The sequence below is a fragment of the Pristis pectinata genome, chromosome 5, assembly GCF_009764475.1.
Source record: "Pristis pectinata isolate sPriPec2 chromosome 5, sPriPec2.1.pri, whole genome shotgun sequence".
NCBI lineage: Eukaryota > Metazoa > Chordata > Chondrichthyes > Rhinopristiformes > Pristidae > Pristis > Pristis pectinata.
The window spans coordinates 113,708,996-113,728,857 of NC_067409.1; positions in this window are offsets into that span (position 1 = coordinate 113,708,996).

The window sequence follows — 19,862 nt, forward strand, 5'->3', positions numbered from 1 at the left end:
ATCGTCGGCTGAAGGGCCTGTTCCTGAGCTACACTCTTCTATGTTCTGTAGTAGGATACAGAGAAATCATGCCTATAGATGTGCTACAAAAAAAGCAGGGTCATTATTCCTTATTGGCAGTTCATGTCTTCTGATGAAGCGTGTGCCCATTATATAGCATTTCGTGCAATTTATAATATTGAGATAAGCCACATGTCTATGTTGGTCTGTGCCAGTGTTTATGCTCTGTATGAGACCTTTGCTGACTTCACCTACAAAGCATTATGTCCCTTTCTGCTATATAGTTATCTCACTTGTACCGCTTTTATAGGAAGCCGGCTAAGGGTCGGATTTGGCTGCAGCAGCAGAATGAGGCTCCCCTCTGTTCTCTACTGAACTCATGGGCTTTGCCTCTTGAGAGAGATTTTCTGAACTTACTCTGTGCTCTCACCATGTCAGGGATGTAGTTTGGTTGAACACAAACTGTGAAGCAACATGCATGTCTTCTTTATTCAATGTGGCTGGTTTCTTCTCTGAACATGTGTTGGTAGTGAGTAGGCATTTCCTGACGTGTTCTGGGACTGGATAGTTAGGATAATGATGGATATCAGAATCCATGATGCCAATGTCAGGTATGTTGTTCTGCTATCTTAGTTTATTTAAGAGCAATTCTTCTTCAGCATTCATATTCTTGAGATATCTTCTGTTCCTTATCAACTCCTTTTCATATTGTACATCCCCCAGACCTGGATCAGTGCCACCTTTTCAGCACACCCACCCCAAACATTTTCTCTTCTCCTCCCTCCCATCAGGCAGAAGATACATACGACCAGTCTCAAGGACAGCTTCTATCCCGCTGTTATAAGACTATTGAATAGTTCCCTTGTACGATAAAATGGACCCTTGACTTCACAATCTGCTTTGTTATGACCTTGCACCTTATTGTCTGCCTGCACTGCACTTTCCCTGTAGCTGTGACACTTCACTCTGCATTCTGTTATTATCTTCCCTTATACGACCTCAATACATATTATAATGAAATGATCTGTATGGACAGTATGCAAGACAAGCTTTTCACTGTACCTCGGTACATGTGACAATAATAAACCCATTTACCAATTTATATTTTAAGTGTAGGGCACATGGCATCAGTTACAAAGGCACTGAATGAACCATGATGAGTTTACCAGCTATTGCCCAATTGAAACTACTCTTAAACAAACATGTGCTAATACTTAGTTTTGCTTCTGTTGTCAGCTTTTGTTATGTGTTGTACAAAATGGTTGCAGAACTGTCAAAGGATATTGTTTATTTTAGTGACTGCAGGAAGCTGGCAGCTGCAGAATATCTCTGCAGTTTCTCCTGTATAGAGCAATTGCTGGATTATAAGGGGCCAGACTATATCCCCCACTTCCGAACCCCCCGCCCCGCACACTATCCTTGCAACCATACTCGATCATGAGGGGCAGAGATAGGGTGAATGTACTCCGTTTTTTCCCAGAGTTGTGGAATCAAGAACCAGAGGGCATGGGTTTAAGGTGAGAGGGGAAAGATTCAAGAGGAACATGAGGGGCAACTTTTTCACACAAAGGGTGGTCTGTATGTGGAATCAGCTGCCAGAGGAAGTGGTTGAGGCAGGTACAACAACAACTTTTAAAAGACAGTTGGACGGGTCCATGGATTGGAAAGATTCAGAAGGTTATGGGCCAAACCTGGCAAATGGGATTAGCTTGGATGGGGCATCTTGGTCAGCATGGACCAGTTGGGCCGAAGGGCCTGTTTCTGTGCTGTGTGACTCTATGGAGGTTTGCATTCCATGGATGTCCAGTGAGATGGAGCAGGCCAGGAGCAGCAGCCAGGCCTCTGGTGGTAGATTCTGACACCAAATACTCAGGACATCCTGATGGCCTTTTGATAGTTTGCTGCTCCCAAGGGTCTCTCTCACTATTTTAAATGCCTTTGATACGTAGACTTGTTTAAAACAGTTCAAATTGATTTAAATAATTTTTTAAAAATAAGGAAAAAATAGAAACTTAAACTAGCAAAAATTAATTATAAAGTTAAAGTTAACAATCGAAAGATAAACAGTCATTTACCTTTTCAATCAAGGTCGGTGAGCCCATTTGAATGAATGGAGTCACACTGTACACGCCGGTCAGCTCTGGGATAAAGCTGGAGGGCTGGATGTGAAGTGCATCAGGTCCCTCAGCTCTGCACTTCAAGTGATGCCATTAAAGGACAGATACACCAGGTCCTGACCTCCATCTGGTCTGTAACTTCCAAGTTTTAATGCACAGCCATGGAAGTCGGAGATAAACTGATCATAAACAGGGTGCAGTCGGCTGTCTCAATATCCTGCCAGGAATGAGAACGTTTCAACCCATGAATTTTGCTTGGTGCATGCATGTTTGCTGTGATCTTGGCAATCAAGATTTAAAGAACTGAAAGTCTTTGTCAAAACATATAATTTGTTTATTTTAATCTTATCTGCAGTAAAACACCTTTGACAATTATTGGTTTAACATGCAAGTGCTCTTTTCATTATAGAAGTCCCTGTTTTTGACACGATATATAAGAAAAGCTATCGAGGTTAGCTGTGCTTTTTAATCCTTTGCTTTCTTAACCCAATTTTTTTTCTGAATATGAACAGCTCTCTCAGCTTTTCCATTTGATTGTAGATAGTTTGAGGAAATCTTGGAAGTAAAGACATTTGTAGAGCTTCAGTTGACTGATCTGTTTCTGTGTCGTAGCTTTGTGATTCTATCAACAGATATAAAACACAAGTGGGAGAGTGGTGGATGTCGGAACACCACGAGTGATAGATCTACTGCTTTGATTAACTAGAAAATCTCACTACCTTTTTCCTTTGCCCAAACTACTCAAGTGTAGAATGATATTTGCCTGTCTCTACCTCAGCTTTGCCAATTACATTCTCCGTAATGACTGTAATTCTGTCTTCATTTGGTGTGTAGGGCAGTGCTGGTTGACTGTGAGGGACATGGGAGCACATCAGCATACAGCATGCGGCTGCATGTATGTCATTGTATCCCACTTAAGTTCCGCTCGAGGATCTCTAACTAGTTCCCCTCCATGTAGGCTGACATTTCCAAGTCCTCCTCCAGTTGAGATCTCTTGCCTTAGATTTTATGGGTGAAGATCAGGGGAGCCCAATGCTGGTCCTACTGGGAAGGGGAAAGGGTGGGGGAGGTAATTCCACCTTGGAATAGGCCTGACATTTCAGGGCTTTTGTTAATTCCTGAAGTAAATCCACAATTCTCTGAACTAATTCCTGTTGATAGCAGTTTATAATTTGAACCATAATGATACATCTTAGATAATTATGGGAAAGGGAATAAAAATAGTTTACTTTCATAGTGATTCCATTATAATCATCTTTCCCCAATTGTTGAAATATACTCAGCCAATAAAGCATGATTTTGGAGTTGCTGAACTCATCAGTGAGAAAAAATGATAGAATGTTCAGACGATAGGGTATCATTGCATAACTGCTTTGGATTGATGACTGTCACTGCTGAGATTAATTTTAGGTCTTTCACACTCAGTAACTAGGCCAAGCCAGTTAATCAGAATAACATGTGATTGATTTCTAAAGGTGTCTGATGTTGAAATTCATTCAAGTGGCAACTGTGACAGATCTACTTTGGAGAAGAGCAGTCTACTTTGGTGTTCTTTGTCAAGTTCTCTTTCTGTATGAGGGGGTAGTGTAGGGCCACACCACAAAGGGGGCAATAATTTAGCTGGGGGTACGCTACAAGCCTTCTAACAGACAGCAAGAGAGGAGCAGACATGCAGGCAAATCACAGCAGTGTGAAAGTAATAGGGTCATGGTAGGAGAGGGTTTCAACTTCCTCAGTGTGGCAGGGGTGCAATTTATAGTATGTGTGCAGGAGATCTTTTTGAGATGGTTCTGCTGGAGGAAGGGCAGTCCTGGACATAATCTTGGGAATTTTAACTGGATAAGTGGTTGGATTGTCAGTAAGAGAGCATTTTGGAGATAGTGATCATAACTTTAGAAGTTTAGGCACCAAGAGATATTGAGGGTTGGCATAAGGAAGTATAGCTAAAGTATAAGGAAGTAGACCTAAAATAGAGAGGCACATTAGGAGCAAAGGAAGTGTAGAGAAGGGTACTTAAGGCAGAAATGTGTACTTAACGGACAACTTGGGTTGTTCTCCTGAGAGTGTTGGAAGCTGAGGGGAGACCTGATAGAGGTTTTTAAAATTATGAGAGGCATAGGTAGGGTAGGCAGTCAGAGTCTGTTCCCCAGGGTAGAAATGTCAAACACCAGAGGACGTGCTTTTAAGGTTAGAGGGGGGAGGTTTAAAGGCGACATGAGGGGCAAGTTTTTTATGCAGAGAGTGGTGGGTGCCTGGAACGGGTTACCAGGGGTAGTAGTGGAAGCAGGCAGTTTGGTGGAGCTTAAGAGGCTTTTAGACAGACACATGAATATGAAGGGAATGGAGGGATACGGATGATACACAGGAGGAGGACATTTGGGATAAATTGACATCAAGATTGGCACAACATTGTGGGCTGAATGGCCTGTCCAGTGCTGGACTGTTCTATGTTCTAAATTAGGAGGGTAAATAGAGGGCATGAAATATCACTGGCAGACAAGATTAGGGAAGATCCCACAGCATCTTGTAAGTGTCTTAAAGGCGAGACACTGTGTGTGGAGCGGGAGAACGGAGGTGAAGTCTAAAGTGAATACTTGTCATCTTTATTCACCAAGGAGAAGGATATTGTAGTTGGAGAATTCAGGGAGGGGACAATGAAATTTGAAAACATGTTACCATTAAAAAGGAGAAGGTATTAAATGTTCAATTTAGAGGCCTGATGAGATATATCTGAGGCTGACAGCAAAGGCAAGGAGGGAGATTGCTGGGGCAATGACGCATTTTTAAATCTTTGCTGGCACAAGTGAAGTGCCAGATGACTGGAGAACAATAGATACAGTAGCTTTATTCAAGAAAGGTGGCAGGGATAAGGCAGATAGTTACAGGCCTGTGAGTCTAACATCAGTGGTAGAATAGTTATTGGAAAACATTCTGAGGGACAGGACTAGTCTACACTTGGAAAGGCAGGGGTTACTCAAAGTCAGCATGGTTTTGTTTGGGTGAGATCCTGTTTGACCACATTGACTGAGTTTGTTGAAGAGGTAACAAAGTGTACCTGATGGGAGCAGTGCAGTTGATGTAGTCCACATGCGTGTAAGTAAGGCCTTTGACGAGGTCATGCATGGAAGGCTGGTCCGAAAGGTTAGAGCCCATTGGATCCAAAACTGGCTTGTCGCAGGAGGCAGAAGGTTATGGTGGAGGGTGGTTTTTGTGATTGGAAGTGTGTGGCCAGTGATTTACCACAGGATTGGTGCTGGGACTCTTACAGTGCTAAACACTTAATGAGAAGGTATGATTGGTAGGCTCACAGAAGACACAAGAATTACTGCTTTTGCTGCCGGTGAGGAAGGTTGTCCCAGGCCTCAGGACATTACCGGGCAGAGATATTGCAGATGGAATTTAATTCTAAGTGTGAGATGATGCACTTTTGGAGTACTGAAATGCATCATTTCACTTAGAATTACATTCGAATCTGACTCAAGCATAAACTATGACACAAGAGATTCTGCAGATGCTGGAATCTGGAGCAACGCACACAAAGTGCTGGGGGAACTCAGCAGGTCAGGCAGCATCTATGGAGGGAAATAAACAGTTGATGTTTTGGGTCGAGACCCTTCATCAGAACTTTGAAGGGTCTTCAGGCCTGATGAAGGGTCTCAGCTCGAAGCATTGACTGTTCATTTCCCTCCATAGATGCTGCCTGACCTGCTGAGTTCCTCCAGTGTTTTATGTGTGTTGCTCCAGGCATAAACAATGTATGGTAGGGCCCTCGGGATTATTGCAGAACAGAAGGGTCCTAGTGCACAAGTCCAAGGATCATTGAAGGTTGCAGCAGAGGTTGCTAGGGTGATGAAGAAGGCAGATAGAATACTTGTCTTCATTAGTTATGACATAGAATATAAGAGCAGGTAAGTTTTGGTCCAAAACTTTAGATAGGCTGTTCTGGTCACTATGCCATAAGAAGAATGTGGTTGCACTGGAGAGGGTGCAGAAGAGATTCACTAGAATTTTGCCTGGAATGGAGCGTTTTGGTTATGAGGAGGGACTGGACAGGCTGGATTTGTTTTTCTTCGAGCAGAGGACGGACCTGACAGGTATAAAAAAATTCTGAGGCATCAAGAGGGTAAATAGTAGGAAACGTTTTCCCCATTGCGGCACTACCTGAAACTAGAGGGCATGGGTTTAAGGTGAGGAGATCTAAGATAATAAGGGCAGGAGAACGAGGGGATGTGAGGAAGAATTTTTTTGCTGGAGAGTGATTAGAATCTTCAACATACAGCTCAAGGGGAAAGTGGAGGGTAGAGATTCTCAATATTTAACAAGTATCTCGATGGGCACTTGAATCAATGAGGCAGAGAAGGCCGAAGACCAAGTGCTGGTCAATGGGATTAGTATAGTGGATGCTTGGTGGTCAGCGAGATTATGATGGGTAGAAGGGCCTGTTTCTGTGCTGTATGACGCGATGATTCCTAATTTTTCTGCCTACTATGATGGGATTGATACCAGGTGTAACTGCAGTAGTAAGTCTCCATGCTTGGGGACTGGAAGTGCATGGATTGGAAGTGTTATTTCTATTTATAACTTGACATCTTCTGAATGTATGTGATTATCTGAGCCTTCACCCACCACCAGTAATGGATCTACAAGATCCCAAAATAGATGTAATGTTTCTTATCGGCCAGCATCTGTGAGAAGTGTTGCTCCTTTAAGGTCTTCTTCTGACGAAGCCCTTTGGGAACGAGGATGACTTGCTTTCACTCTGGTTTTGCGGGGTGGTGTGTTCCTCCTGCCACTTGTGAAGGGGTTCTCTGTGCTCCTGATGCATGGTCTCATTGTCCTCAATGCCATCCTGAATGCTGCTCCTTCACTTTGAATGGTCATGGCCTCGAAGTTCTGAAGAGTTAGTGGAGATGTTCTATTTGCTCACGGAAACTTCAAGCACACCTTTGGATTGTTTGACCTGTCCACCTGTCAATCTTCTTCTCTGACAGAGCTTGGAACAGCTTGTCTTGGGTGTGGTGTCGGGCATGTGAACAATGTGGCTGGCCCAACGTGGCTTACTGAGAGTTACCAGGGCCTCATAGCTGGGGGTGTTGGACTTGGAGAGGATGCTTCCTGTACTTAATGCTGGGTTTCAGCATGTTAACACCAAACTAAGACTTTGTTATATTGTTCTAATGTGGGTGATGCAACAGTGATATTTCAGGTGAGTCATCTAATGGAAAAGTTTCCTGGCTTTAAAATCTCACTCCGATTAAAAAGTTACACTGCCTCAGTCCTGTTGTTGAGAAATCACAATACAATATTTCATTTCTTGAACCAGCTGGTATTAGCATCAGCAGTTTTACTTGGCCGCCCTATGTCTAGAATAGGAAGTCTGTACCGAGCTACATTGTTGAGAAGAGTCGAGTGAGTTGTAATTAATTTTCATGCTATACGTAGCCTGGGCTGTCCAAACTTCCCTGACGCCAGCATTGTTCATCCTAATGAAGAGAAAGGCTAAGTTTTTCCAAGATCTCACACCACTGGCATTGTTCCTGAGACATCTGCCACTTCAGTTCCACGTGGCCCAGGATGAGATAAGTATACATCTGCTCTGGTATTTCCTTCCTGAAGCATCAAGACAGAAGTGTGGAGGGTAGGCACCGTGGTATAAAGAAATCTCTGGAGCAGCAAACAATGTGCTGGAGGAACTCAGTGGGTCAGCCAGGTCCATCACAGGCACAACCCTCCCAACTATCGAGGACATCTTCAAGAGGCGGTGCCTCAAGAAGGCAGCATCCATCACTAAGGACCCTCACCATCTAGGACGTGCCCTCTTCTCGTTACACTTGCGGGCTGCCCCCAGAACACTATGCAAAAAGATGTACAGTATTTAATTGTGTGTTTCGATGTACGTGTGACTAATAAAGGTATCTTATCTTACTACCATCAGGGAGGAGGTACAGGAGCCTGAAGACCCACACTCAGGGATTTAGAAACAGCTTCCTCCCCTCTGCCATCAGATTTTTGAACGGTCCTTGAACCCATGAACACTACCTCATTGTTCCTTTTCTTTTGCACTATTTATTTATTTTGTAATTTATGTCTTTGCACTGTACTGCTGCCACAAAACAACAAATTTCACGACATACAGTAAGTCAGTGATAACAATCCTGATTCTGACTTACACTGAGTCCATGTCTGTCCGGGGCTTGCTCTGCAGCAGTAGCTGAAGTCTGGAGCTTCAGTTCAGCTGGAAAAAGTCAGCTCAATGTCGTCAAGTCATTTTTGTCTGGAAACTTCAGGCTGTTTTGATTTGTGCTCATGAGGTGACTGTAACCCTCTCTCTCTTCTGACCCAATGTAAGCTGCCTTTGCAGTCTAGGCAGTCACTTAGAGGTGGCCACGATTCTAGGTTCAGCTAATTTACAGGTTGTAGATGGATACTGACAGGTTCACAACCTGGGACTTGGCAATTGCCGGTTAGTGGGAGGGAATTCATATCCTACTGCACACCTTAAAGCCAAATGCAATACACTGGTGACAGAAACTGGTTGTGTAGCTGGAGGTGTGTCTGTCAGCAATTGGAACAAACATAGAGCACCTTGCTGTTGGGTATAAATCTTGCTGAAGCTTGCAGATTGCAGCTGGGGGGAATGAGCCCTATCCCCCGGCAGGCCTACTGGATAAACAGGACTATGGGAAAATGACTTTGACATATGTCAGATCCCATCGGTTCAAATAGTTCTAATGCAGAAAGAGTGACTGATGTGCCACTGGATATTCCGTGAACTCACTGGAAGGAAAGGTGAAGGACAATGTTTCATATAGAGACGCAAGAGTGAAGACGGTAGAAATGGAGCACCTTCGCTCCGTCTGTCGTAACAGCCAGGATCTGCCAGTGGTCAGCCACTTTAATTCCAGTTCCTGTTCCCACACTGACACGTCTGTCCACGGCCTCCTCTACTGCGGAGTCAAGGCTAGATGCAGATTAGAGGAACAGCACCTCCTATTCCGCCTGGGCAGTCTCCAACCTGACGGCACAAACGTCGATTTCTCCAACTTCTGGTAACCGCTCCCCTCTGTCCCCCCCCCCCCCACCTTGTTTACCCTTATCCCACTGACCCCATCACCCCTTCTCTTTCCCCTCCCCATCTGCCCCTCACCCACACGTTCCTCCCTCCGGTTCCCCTCCCCACCTCCTTCCCTTTATTCCATGGTCCACTGTCCCATCCTATCAGATTCCATCTTCTTCAGCCCTTTGTCACTTCCTCCTATCACCTCCCAGCTTCTGACATCATTCCCGCTCTCCCCCTCCCTCACCCCTCCTCCCCCGGATCCACCTATCCACCCCCCAGCTGTCGCTCCACCCCCTCCCCCCACCCTTTTACCCCGGCCGTCTCCCCTCTTTCTTTCTAGTCCTGATGAAGGGTTTCAGCCTGAAACATCCACTGTCCATTTCCCTCCACAGATGCTGCCTGATCTGCTGAGCTCCTCCAGCATTTTGTGTGTTGCTTAACATTGTCATGTACGTAAACATCGCACCAGCTATTGCTATCAAGATATAAAGGGGCTGATTTTTGACCAGTTTCTCTTGTGTTCCCTGCTCACTTAGAAGTTGCTGATTTTTGGTTTGTTAGGAGGTGCGCTTCAAGTAGAAATCCAAGTTTAAATAAGATAAGATTTCTTTATTAGTCACATGTACATCGAAACACACAGTGAAATGCATCTTCTGCATAGAGTGTTCTGGGGGCAGCCCGCAAGTGTCGCCACGCTTCTGGCGCCGACATAGCACGCCCACAACTTCCTAACCCATACGTCTTTGGAATGTGGGAGGAAACCGGAGCACCCAGAGGAAACCCACGCAGACACGGGGAGAACATACAAACTCCTTACAGACAGTGGCCGGAATTGAACCTGGGTCGCTGGCGCTGTAATGGCATTACACTAACCGCTACACTAAATAGTTAGCAAGATTATTGGAATGTGAGAGATTCCATCCAAGAACTTAGAGCATGAGAGGCTTGTTTCAGCTCTCAAAGTTTGCCTTTTCAAATTTTGTCTACATGGTCATGTTTCCTGGCTGATATTTTGGCTGATGCTCAGCATTGGCTCCAATATTGCCCTGGAGCTTGCCAGCGATAAGTAATTAGTATCAATAATAGAATATCCCTCAAGGTCAGTCCTCGTGCTTTGTTGCCCAAATCGGAAAAATAACCAGAGCTCCCAGTCAATAAATTAAAATGCTGGAATAGAAGAGAGAAAAATGACTGGATTCAGTCATGCATGCTTCCAGTGTGATATTTTAAGACACAATTGGACACAGTGATACAATGCGTGTACTATTTGTTTTTGCATTTTTATAATCAAATTGGGAATACGGCAAGCAGGTAGAAATCCGGCAAAACCAAGGAAATCTGCAGGGTGCATGAGCATCTGCTGCAAGCTTTCAGTAAAAATTTCCAGGAACAATAGCTTACCTACAGGTCATAAAAAAATCTGTGGAGTAATCAGTCATTTAAAAAACCTGCTGCGACATGGAGAAAATTGCACTGGAAAAGCATAACTGAAAGATATTGATTTTTGTGGCATCTGACTTTTTCAGATTAAAAATTCCGGTATAGGAGGTTGAAGAGCTTGCTGCTGCATGGTTCACAGGTAGTTCAGTAATCCGTGCTTATTTATTGCACTGTGGTGAAGCTGACACTTGTGAATGTGTGCAGGTAAAGTCACTACGGTGCTCCATTTGTCTTTCAAAAGCAGTTATTGGGACCAAGAACAAGAATATAGCCTTTTTAATAATGATGTTAATTAGCCTCTAAAGTGATCAAAATATTCATAGATTCAGTCAAATTTCAATTAAATGCATGAAATTCTTTCAGGACCTGATAAACCGTATGATAGAACATTGCCCTAAAGAACATAAGAAATAGGAGCAGGAGGAGGCCATCTGGCCTGTCGAGCCTCCTCCGTCATTCAATAAGATCATGGCTGTACAGATGCAGCATAACCTCCCTACTCTTCAATCCCATCCCTACAGCAACGAAGGCCAACATTCCATTTGCCTTCTTGATAACCTGTTGCACCTGCAAACCAACCTTTTGCGATTTATGCACAAGCCCTCCCGAGTCCCTCTGTACAACAGCATGCTGCAATCTTTCACTATTTGAATAACAATTTGATCTTCTATTTTTCCTTCCAAAGTGGATGACCCCGCATTTACCAACATTGTACTCCATCTGCCAGACCCTTGGCCACTCACTTAATCTATCTCTATCTCTCTGCAGACTCTCTACATCCTCTGCACAATTTACTTTTTCACTCTATCCACTGTGCTCATTATCCTCAAAGAACTCCAGTAAGTTTTTCAAACAGCACCTGCCCTTCCTGAATCCCTGCTGTGTCTGCCTGATGGAACCACTTCTATCCAGATGTCTCGCTATTTCTTCCTTAATGATAGCTTCAGGCATTTTCCTGACTACAGACGTTAAGCTAATTGGCCAATAGTTACCTGCCTTTTGCCTACATCCTTTTTTAAACAGTGGTGTGACATTTGCTCTCTTCCAATCCACTGGAACCTGCCCAGAGTCTAGAGAATTTTGGTAAATTATCATGAACGCCTCTATTATAACTTCCACCATTTCTTTCGGTACCCTGGGATGCATCCCATCAGGACCAGGGAACTTGTCTAACTTTAGGCCCACTAGTTTGCTCATCACTACCTCTTTAGTGACAGCAATTGTATCGAGGTCCTCACCCCCCCCCATCACATCCATAACATCTCTCTTTGGCATGTTAGACGTGTCCTCCACCGTGAAGATCGACGCAAAATAGTCGTTCAAGGCCTCGGCCATTTCCACATTACCCAATATTAATTCCCCCTTCTCATCTTCCAAGGGACCTACGTTCATTTTAGCCACCCTTTTCTGCTTTATATAATTACAAGAATTTTTACTATCTATTTTTATATTTTGTGCTAGTTTACTTTCATAATCTATCTTCACTTTCCTTATTGCTTGCTCAGTGGTTGTTTGTTGCTTTTTAAAGTTTTCCCAATCTTCCAGTTTCCCACTGCTCTTGGCGACTTTGCATGCATGAGCTTTCAGCTTGATGCCTTCTCCTACTTCCTTAGTTATGCAAGGCTGGCTCTCCCCACCCTTACTGTCCTCACTTTTAACTCGAATATACTTTTGTTGAGCACTGAAAAATCTCTTTGAAAGTCTTCCACTGTTCCTCAACTGTCCCACCATCCATCCTGTGTTCCCAGTCTACACTAGCCAACTCCTCCCTCATCCCATTGTAGTCTCCCTTGTTTAGGCATAATACACTGGTTTTTGATCAAACTATTGCAGCCTCCGTTTGTATGAGAAATTCAATCATACTGTGATCACTCATCCCTAACTAAAAGATTGTTAATTTTACCTGTCTCATTGCACAGGACCAGATCTAAGACAGCATGTTCCCTTGTAGGTTCACTAACCTGCTGTTCAGGAAAGCTATCACGGCGGCATTCTATGAAGTCCTCCTCAAGACTGCCTCGACCAACTTGATTCACCCAGTCTATGGAAGTTAAAGTCCCCCATGACAACTGCTGTTCCATTCTTACATGCATCAGATATTTCTTGGTTTATTGCCTGTGCCACTGTAATGTTATTATTCAGTGGCCTATAGACAACTCCCACCAGTGACTTTTTCTCTTTACTATTCACAATCTCTACCTAGATGGACTCAGCATTCTGCTCCTTAGATCTTATATTGTCTCTCACTATTGCCCTGATCTCATTCTTGATTAAGAGCGCTACCCCACCTCCCTTTTCTTATTGCCTATCCTTCCGTATTACCTGATACCCTTGGATACTTAATTCCCAATCATCTCCACCCTGCAACCTTGTTTCTGTAATGGCCACTGAAACATACTCCTTCGTACTGATTTGTACCACAAGTTCACTGACCTTGTTTTGAACACTACAGTCATTCAGATAAAGTGCCCTTACACTCATTGTCTTTTCAGAATCTTGTAACATTTGTGTTCTTTGCGCTTAAATTTTTTGTACTCCATTTTAACTTTTTTCTAACTTTTACTCTGGTCTCTGTTTTGCTTCTCTCTGTCATTCCGATCACCCTGCCATATTAGTTTAGATTAGCAATCCATGCAGATAGACAAAGGTTCTGCCACTGCTTGAGAATGATAGAAGTCTATCTAAAGGAAACTAAGGGACGTCAGGGCTGATTTGTCAACACTGTGTGTTGATCCTTGATGCATTCATGCAAGGTCTTTGTGAAGGTTGCCTGTCGAGGCTCTGTTGCTTTCTTTATGGGAATCGTGCCGACCGTGCCCACAAAGCCACTACTTTACCATATTATGTGGAGTAAACAGTCTTAGTGCCCTGAATTGGATGGATTTCCCTGTTTGTAGTGAAGTGTAGGGAGATTACTTGGAGACTCTGAATTTTGATAGTCAACAGAAAAGGACCCCAGTGGGCAAATTTTGCATCTTCCTTCTATATCATTGAGGCCCTGAACAGAGATGTCCCAATGAATTTAATTTGCTTCATTATGAATTAATCACCTATTACAGTCTTTCTGAAGTCAAACTCAGCAATAAGTATATTAGATCTGCTTTAGCAGACCCCCTCCTATTTAAAACTGAAGGAAATAAATTGAATCTGGCAATGGTTTTGGTTAACGCGCAACAAGGGACCATAACTTACTGAAAATCCCAATTATACATCACTGAAGTTTGTCGGGAGAGCAATCTCTAACTGAAGCAAAAGAAAGAGAAACAAAGGACTGCAGATGCTGGAATCTAGATGAAAAACACGATGATGCTGGAGGAACTCAACAGGCCAGGCAGCATCCGTGGAGAAAAGCAGGCGGTCAACGTTTCGGGTCAGGACCCTTCTTCAGGACTAAAGAAGGGTCCTAACCCAAAACGTTGACCGCCTGCCTGCTTTTCTCTATGGATGCTGCCTGGCCTATTGAGTTACTCCAGCATCATCGTGTTTTTCATGAAGCAAGATAAAATCTCTTTTTGAACTCCAAGATAATTATGAAGGTTAGATATACTCGAGTTGGGAAGAAGCTTTAAATACAAATTCACTTTATATACATACATGCAACTTATTTTCTAAGCAAACCCAATCCTTTTAATAAGAAATTAAGACAAATTTTCAGTCAAAAAGAACTGACATGAATGAAGAAAATCAATAGTTCAGTAATTGGAGCTTAAAGCAAGGGCAGTTTTTGTAAAGGATTATCGACTACTAGTAGTTTCCAGCAAAGGATTTACTTGATCGTTTTGCTTTCCATGTTTATTTAATTTAGTAGTATTCCTTCCTTGATATTTTTGGCATTCTTTAATCAATGACATTATACCCTCATTTTTCTTTAGCACCACTAACAAGCAATCATACCATTCTGCTGATTGCCCAGGGTTTTCAAATTCGATACAGTGGTTGTCTGGCCATTGTGAAGATGTAATAGGTTTTGCAGTTACCTGGGCTGGAGTGAACTTGCATCAAAATAATCAGTGATACATTTGGAGAGAATCAAAAATAAATGAAAACACAATGTATTGCTGTAAGCTATTTCTTCTCAATATTATTGTTTGGAGCACCTGATCAAATCACAGCAGGGTGCATTTTCTGGCCACCATTGCTTCTTGGACCTGGCAAGTAACATGGGTGGATTTTATAACAGGTGGTTTTAACAGCGATGGATCATGTTTGAGTCTGCTGGAGTAGAGAATTTTCCTCTTGTGTTTTCTGAAGGCAGTGGGAGAAGGTTGAAAAAGATAGAAATCAATCCAGATTGTAATGGCTCGAGGCAATAACGTACAAAGGTCAGAGGAAAATAGTAAGTTGTAGTTTTTGTTATAAGTCCAACTCCAGCTAACTTCCACTCCACAAATTACAGAGGCAGAAACCGCAAGTCCTGAAATTTTAGTTTTCTCATTGATCCTACGTTTTCCCATTGATTCTAAGTTGCTTCAGGGGTTGTTAGCAACATGAGTTAATCATCTTAACTAATCAAAACAAGTCAGTGTATTGTTCAACAAGGCAAACAATTTTATTACTTTTCTCGAAGGGGGAAAGAAAACTACAGTTTATTTCACATGGTCGAACTCTGCAATCTCCAGCCACTTTCATATCATTTTGGAAATACCCAGCTGAGCAAGCATCAGTCTGGTCCATTTGATGGTTGATTTGTGCTGACCTGAAAGTAAAATCAGTGCAGTTTCTCCCACCAACAAGAAAGCCCTCCTTGACCCTGCAAACATTCGCAGAGCTGGGGTGTACCCTTCAACTATTAGACCACAGTGCCCCACCCTGTGAATTATTGCTGCCTGTAAGCAGAGAGCTGGTGGAAAGCAGCTCTGGGTTTATGAAAATGTGCATGGTTTAACAAAGGCAAAATAACATGGGGAGTAGGAGAATAGTTCCAACATCTATTCCAACAAATCAATAGATGTTGGAACTACGCAAGCATTGTCTACGAGGAAACAAGATTTGCGTGTCAGTTTGAAATTTTGTCAGAACCTGCACCATTGACAAATTTAGCATCTGGAAAGGAAAGTCAAATGGAGTTTATTGTCATCTGCACAAGTACACATATTCACAGGTGCAATGAAAAACTTGCAGCAGCATCACAGGCACACAGCATCAGAGACACAACATTCACAAGATAAACATACTAAACGTAAATTATACAAAATTGTGCAAGAAAGAACAATAAAAAAACATAGTTCATTGTAGTGCAACGTGGTCATAGTGTTGCTGTATTGAGGTAGTGATTAGGGTTGTGCTGGTTGGTTCAAGAACTGAATGGTTGAAGGGAAGTAGTTGTTCCTTAACCTGGTGGTGTGGGTCTTCAGGCTTCTGTACCTCCTGCCCGATGGGAGCTGTGAGAAGACGGCATGGCCCGGATGGTGGGGATCTTTGATGATGGATGTTACCTTCTTGAGGCAGCACCTCCTGTAGATACTACCAATGGTGGGGAGGGATGTGCCCGTGAAGTATCGGGCAGAGTCCACTCCTCCCTGCGGCTTCTTACGTTCCTGCACATTCTAATTGCTGTACCAGACCATGATGCAACCAGTCAGGATACTTCCAACAGCACATCTGTGGAAGTTGGTTAGAGAGTTCAGTGTCAAGCCGAACCTCCTTAACCTCCAAAGAAAGTAAAGACGCTGACGTGCCTTCCCTGTGATTGCGTCTATGTGCTGGGTCCAGGACAATTCATCCGATATGTTAATGCCCAGGAATTTAAAGCTGCCGACTCTCTCCACTGCCGATCCCCCAATGCAGACTGGCACATGGTCGCCCTCCTTCCCCTGCCTGAAGTCAACAATCAGCTCTTTAGTTTTACTGACGTTGAGCGAGAGGTTGTCGTTGTGGCACCTCTCACCCAGGTGTCCTATCTCGCTTCGGTAAGCTGACTCATCACCACCCGTGACTCGTCCAACAACGGTGGTGTCGTGGGTGAATTTGTATATGGCAGTGGTGCTGTGCTTAGCCACACAGTTGTGTGTACAGAGAGTAGAGCAGGCAGAGTTGATGGTCAGCGAGGAGGAGATGTTGTCACCAATCCTCACTGATTGAGATCTGCCGATGAGGAAGTCAAGGATCCAGTTGCAGAGGGAGGCACAGAGGCCCAGGTGCTGAAGCTTGATGATGAGTTTGGATGGGATGATTGTGTTAAACGCCGAGCTGTAGTCGATGAACAGCAGCCTGGCGTATGTGTTCCTGTTGTCCAGATGGTCCAGAGCAGAGTGAAGAGCCAGAGAAATCACACCTGCTGTTGACCTGTTGTCAACGACAGCAAGTGAGTACGGAGGCTGGGAATACATTGACGTTGGGAGCAATGGTCATGTCAGATTCAGAATCAGAGTCAGGTTTATTATCACTGACTTATGGAACCATAGAACCATAGAACACTACAGCACAGAAAACAGGCCATTCGGCCCTTCTAGTCTGTGCCGAAACTTTATTCCGCTCATCCCATTGACCTGCAGGCAGTCCATAACCCTCCAGACCTCTCCCGTCCATGTATCTATCCAATTTATTCCTAAAACTTAAGAGTGAGCCCGTATTTACCACATCAGGTGGCAGCCCGTTCCACACTCCCACCACTCTTTGAGTGAAGAAGTTCCCCCAAATGTTCCCCCTAAACCTTTCCCCTTTCACCCAAAAGCGATGTCCTCTTGTACTTATCTCTCCTAATCTAGGTAGAAAGGGCCTACTCGCATTTACTCTGTCTATACCCCTCATAACGTGAGATGTGTTGATTTGCAGGAGCAGTACAGTGCAAGGCATAAAAATTATTATAAGTTACAAAATAAATAAATAGTACAAAAAAAGGAGTAACGAGGTGGTGTTCATGGGTTCATGGACTCTTCAGAAATCTGATGGCGGAGGAGAAGAAGCTGTTCCTGAATCATCGAGTGTGGATCTTCAGGCTCCTGTACCTCCTCCCCGATGGTACTAACAAGGAGAGGGCATGTCCTGGATGGCGTGGGTTCTTAATGATGGATGGTGCCTTCTTGAGGCACTGTCTTTTGAAGATGTCCTCGATGGTGGGGAGGGTTGTGCCTGTGATGGAGCTGGCTGAGTCTACAACCCTCTGCAGCCTCTTGCGATCCTGTGCACTGGAGCCTCCATACCAGGCGGTGATGCAGCCAGTCAGAATGATCCCCACCGTACATCTGTAGAAATTTGCAAGGGTCTTTGGGTTTGGAATCTGTTGAATTTAACAGCCCAGTTTTGCTGTCAATGGAAAAGGATAATGCTTAGCATTCTGATTTCATGGGTTCTGTGCCATTAGTTTCCCTCAAACTGATTAGACTTTCATTCCTGTGCTATCCATCATGGATCTGCAGTGCCCCTGAACAGTTGGGTTATCAATCAAATTAAGCAGGTTGAAGAATTCTCATCGATGGCAAGCTAAGATATAAGCAATAATAATTAAAATTTTAACATTTTTGTAGAAAATGTAAAATAGGTTGGGACAAATGCATGAAACTAGAGTATATACTGAAATATTACAGGAAAGATGGCATTATAAAGTAAGATATCTTTATTAGTCACATGTACATCGAAACACACAGTGAAATACACCTTTTGCATAGAGTGTTCTGGTGGCAGCCCGCAATGTTGCCACGCTTCTGGTGCCAACATAGCATGCCCACAACCTCCTAAGCCGTACGTTTTTGGAACGTGGGAGGAAACTGGAGCACCCGGAGGAAACCCACGCAGACGCAGGGAGAATGTAAAAACTCCTTACAGGCAGCGGTGGAATTGAATCCTAGTCGCTGGCGCTATAATAGCGTTACGCTAACCATGCAGAAAGCATTCATGAAGGTGTTTCTGCTCTGGGAACATTGTAGCTATGAGGAAAGAGTAGATAAACTAGGAGGCTTAAGGGAGACAATGGAGGTGTGTAAAATTGACGGGCCCCACAAAGATGGTGTTCCCTGGACTTGGGGACCTGAGTTACAAGGAGAAGTTGTGTAGACTTGGACTTTATTCCCTGAAACGTAGGAGACTGAGGGGTGACCTGATAGAGGTGTATAAGATCATGAGGGGCATAGACAGGGTGAAAGCACATCGTCTTTTTCCCAGTTAGGGGGTGCTAAAAACAAGAGGGCATAGGTTGAAAATCAGAGGCGAGAGGTTTATAAGGGAGATCGGGGGCAGCTTCTTCACACAAAGGGTGGTGCATATTTGGAATGAGCTGCCAGAAATAGTGGCTAAGGTGAGCTAATTAACAACATCTAAAAACCATCTAGATAGGAGAGGTTTAGAGGGCTGTGGACCAAGCGTGGGCAGATGGGACCAGCTCGCTGGGCAACATCGTCGGCATGGACGAGTTGGGCCGAAGGGCCTGTTTCCATGCTGTATGACTCTATGACTCTATGATTCCTGTAGAAGACTACGCAGGAAGGGTGTAATTCTCTATGCAGAGGAGTCAAAACCCAGTGAGCAGAGATTTACAGTAATTGGTAGAAGGGTTGGGAGGAGATGAGGAAACATGTTGATATCCAGTGGGTGGTGGGGCTCTTGAACTTACAAGGGTGGTAAAGGCAGAAAACCTTGTTGTATATAAATAACACTTGAATGTGTATTGGTATTGGTAAATTGGTTTATTATTGTCACGTACCGAGGCACAGTGAAAAACTTGTCTTGCATACCGATCATACAGATCATTTCATTACACAGTGCATTGAGGTAGTACAGGGGAAAAACAATAACAGAATGCAGAGGAAGGTGTAGTAATACTTAGTGACAAAGAATTTAAATTTAAAAGAGTGGAACGATTGTAGTAAAGGTAATGAGTGGATCTGCAGAGAGCAGCTTTCAACGAGTCTCCACGCCCCAGCACCATCTTGAGTCATGAACTGCAGGACTGTGGATCATTTACTCAAGGGTGTGATTAGGCTGCATTGCTTCTTTTGACTTGCAGATAGGCCAAGTGGTTTCTTTCTGTACTGTATATTTTCTGTGATTGTTCATGAACATGTTTTAAATAAAAACTATTTCATTATTGGAACAGACAAGACTACACTTCCCCTTTAATAGCTCACTGCTTTTATTCTGTTTCTTATTACATGAGCTTTATTACTTAGCTTTGACATGATGCATACACTTGTGAACTGGCCAGACCCTCAAGGGATTTTCTCTTCACCTCTTCCCATCACTTCTTCTGCGATGGCCGGTCTCCAGAGTCGTACTCAATTTGAGACTTCTCAGCTCTCATTACATAATTC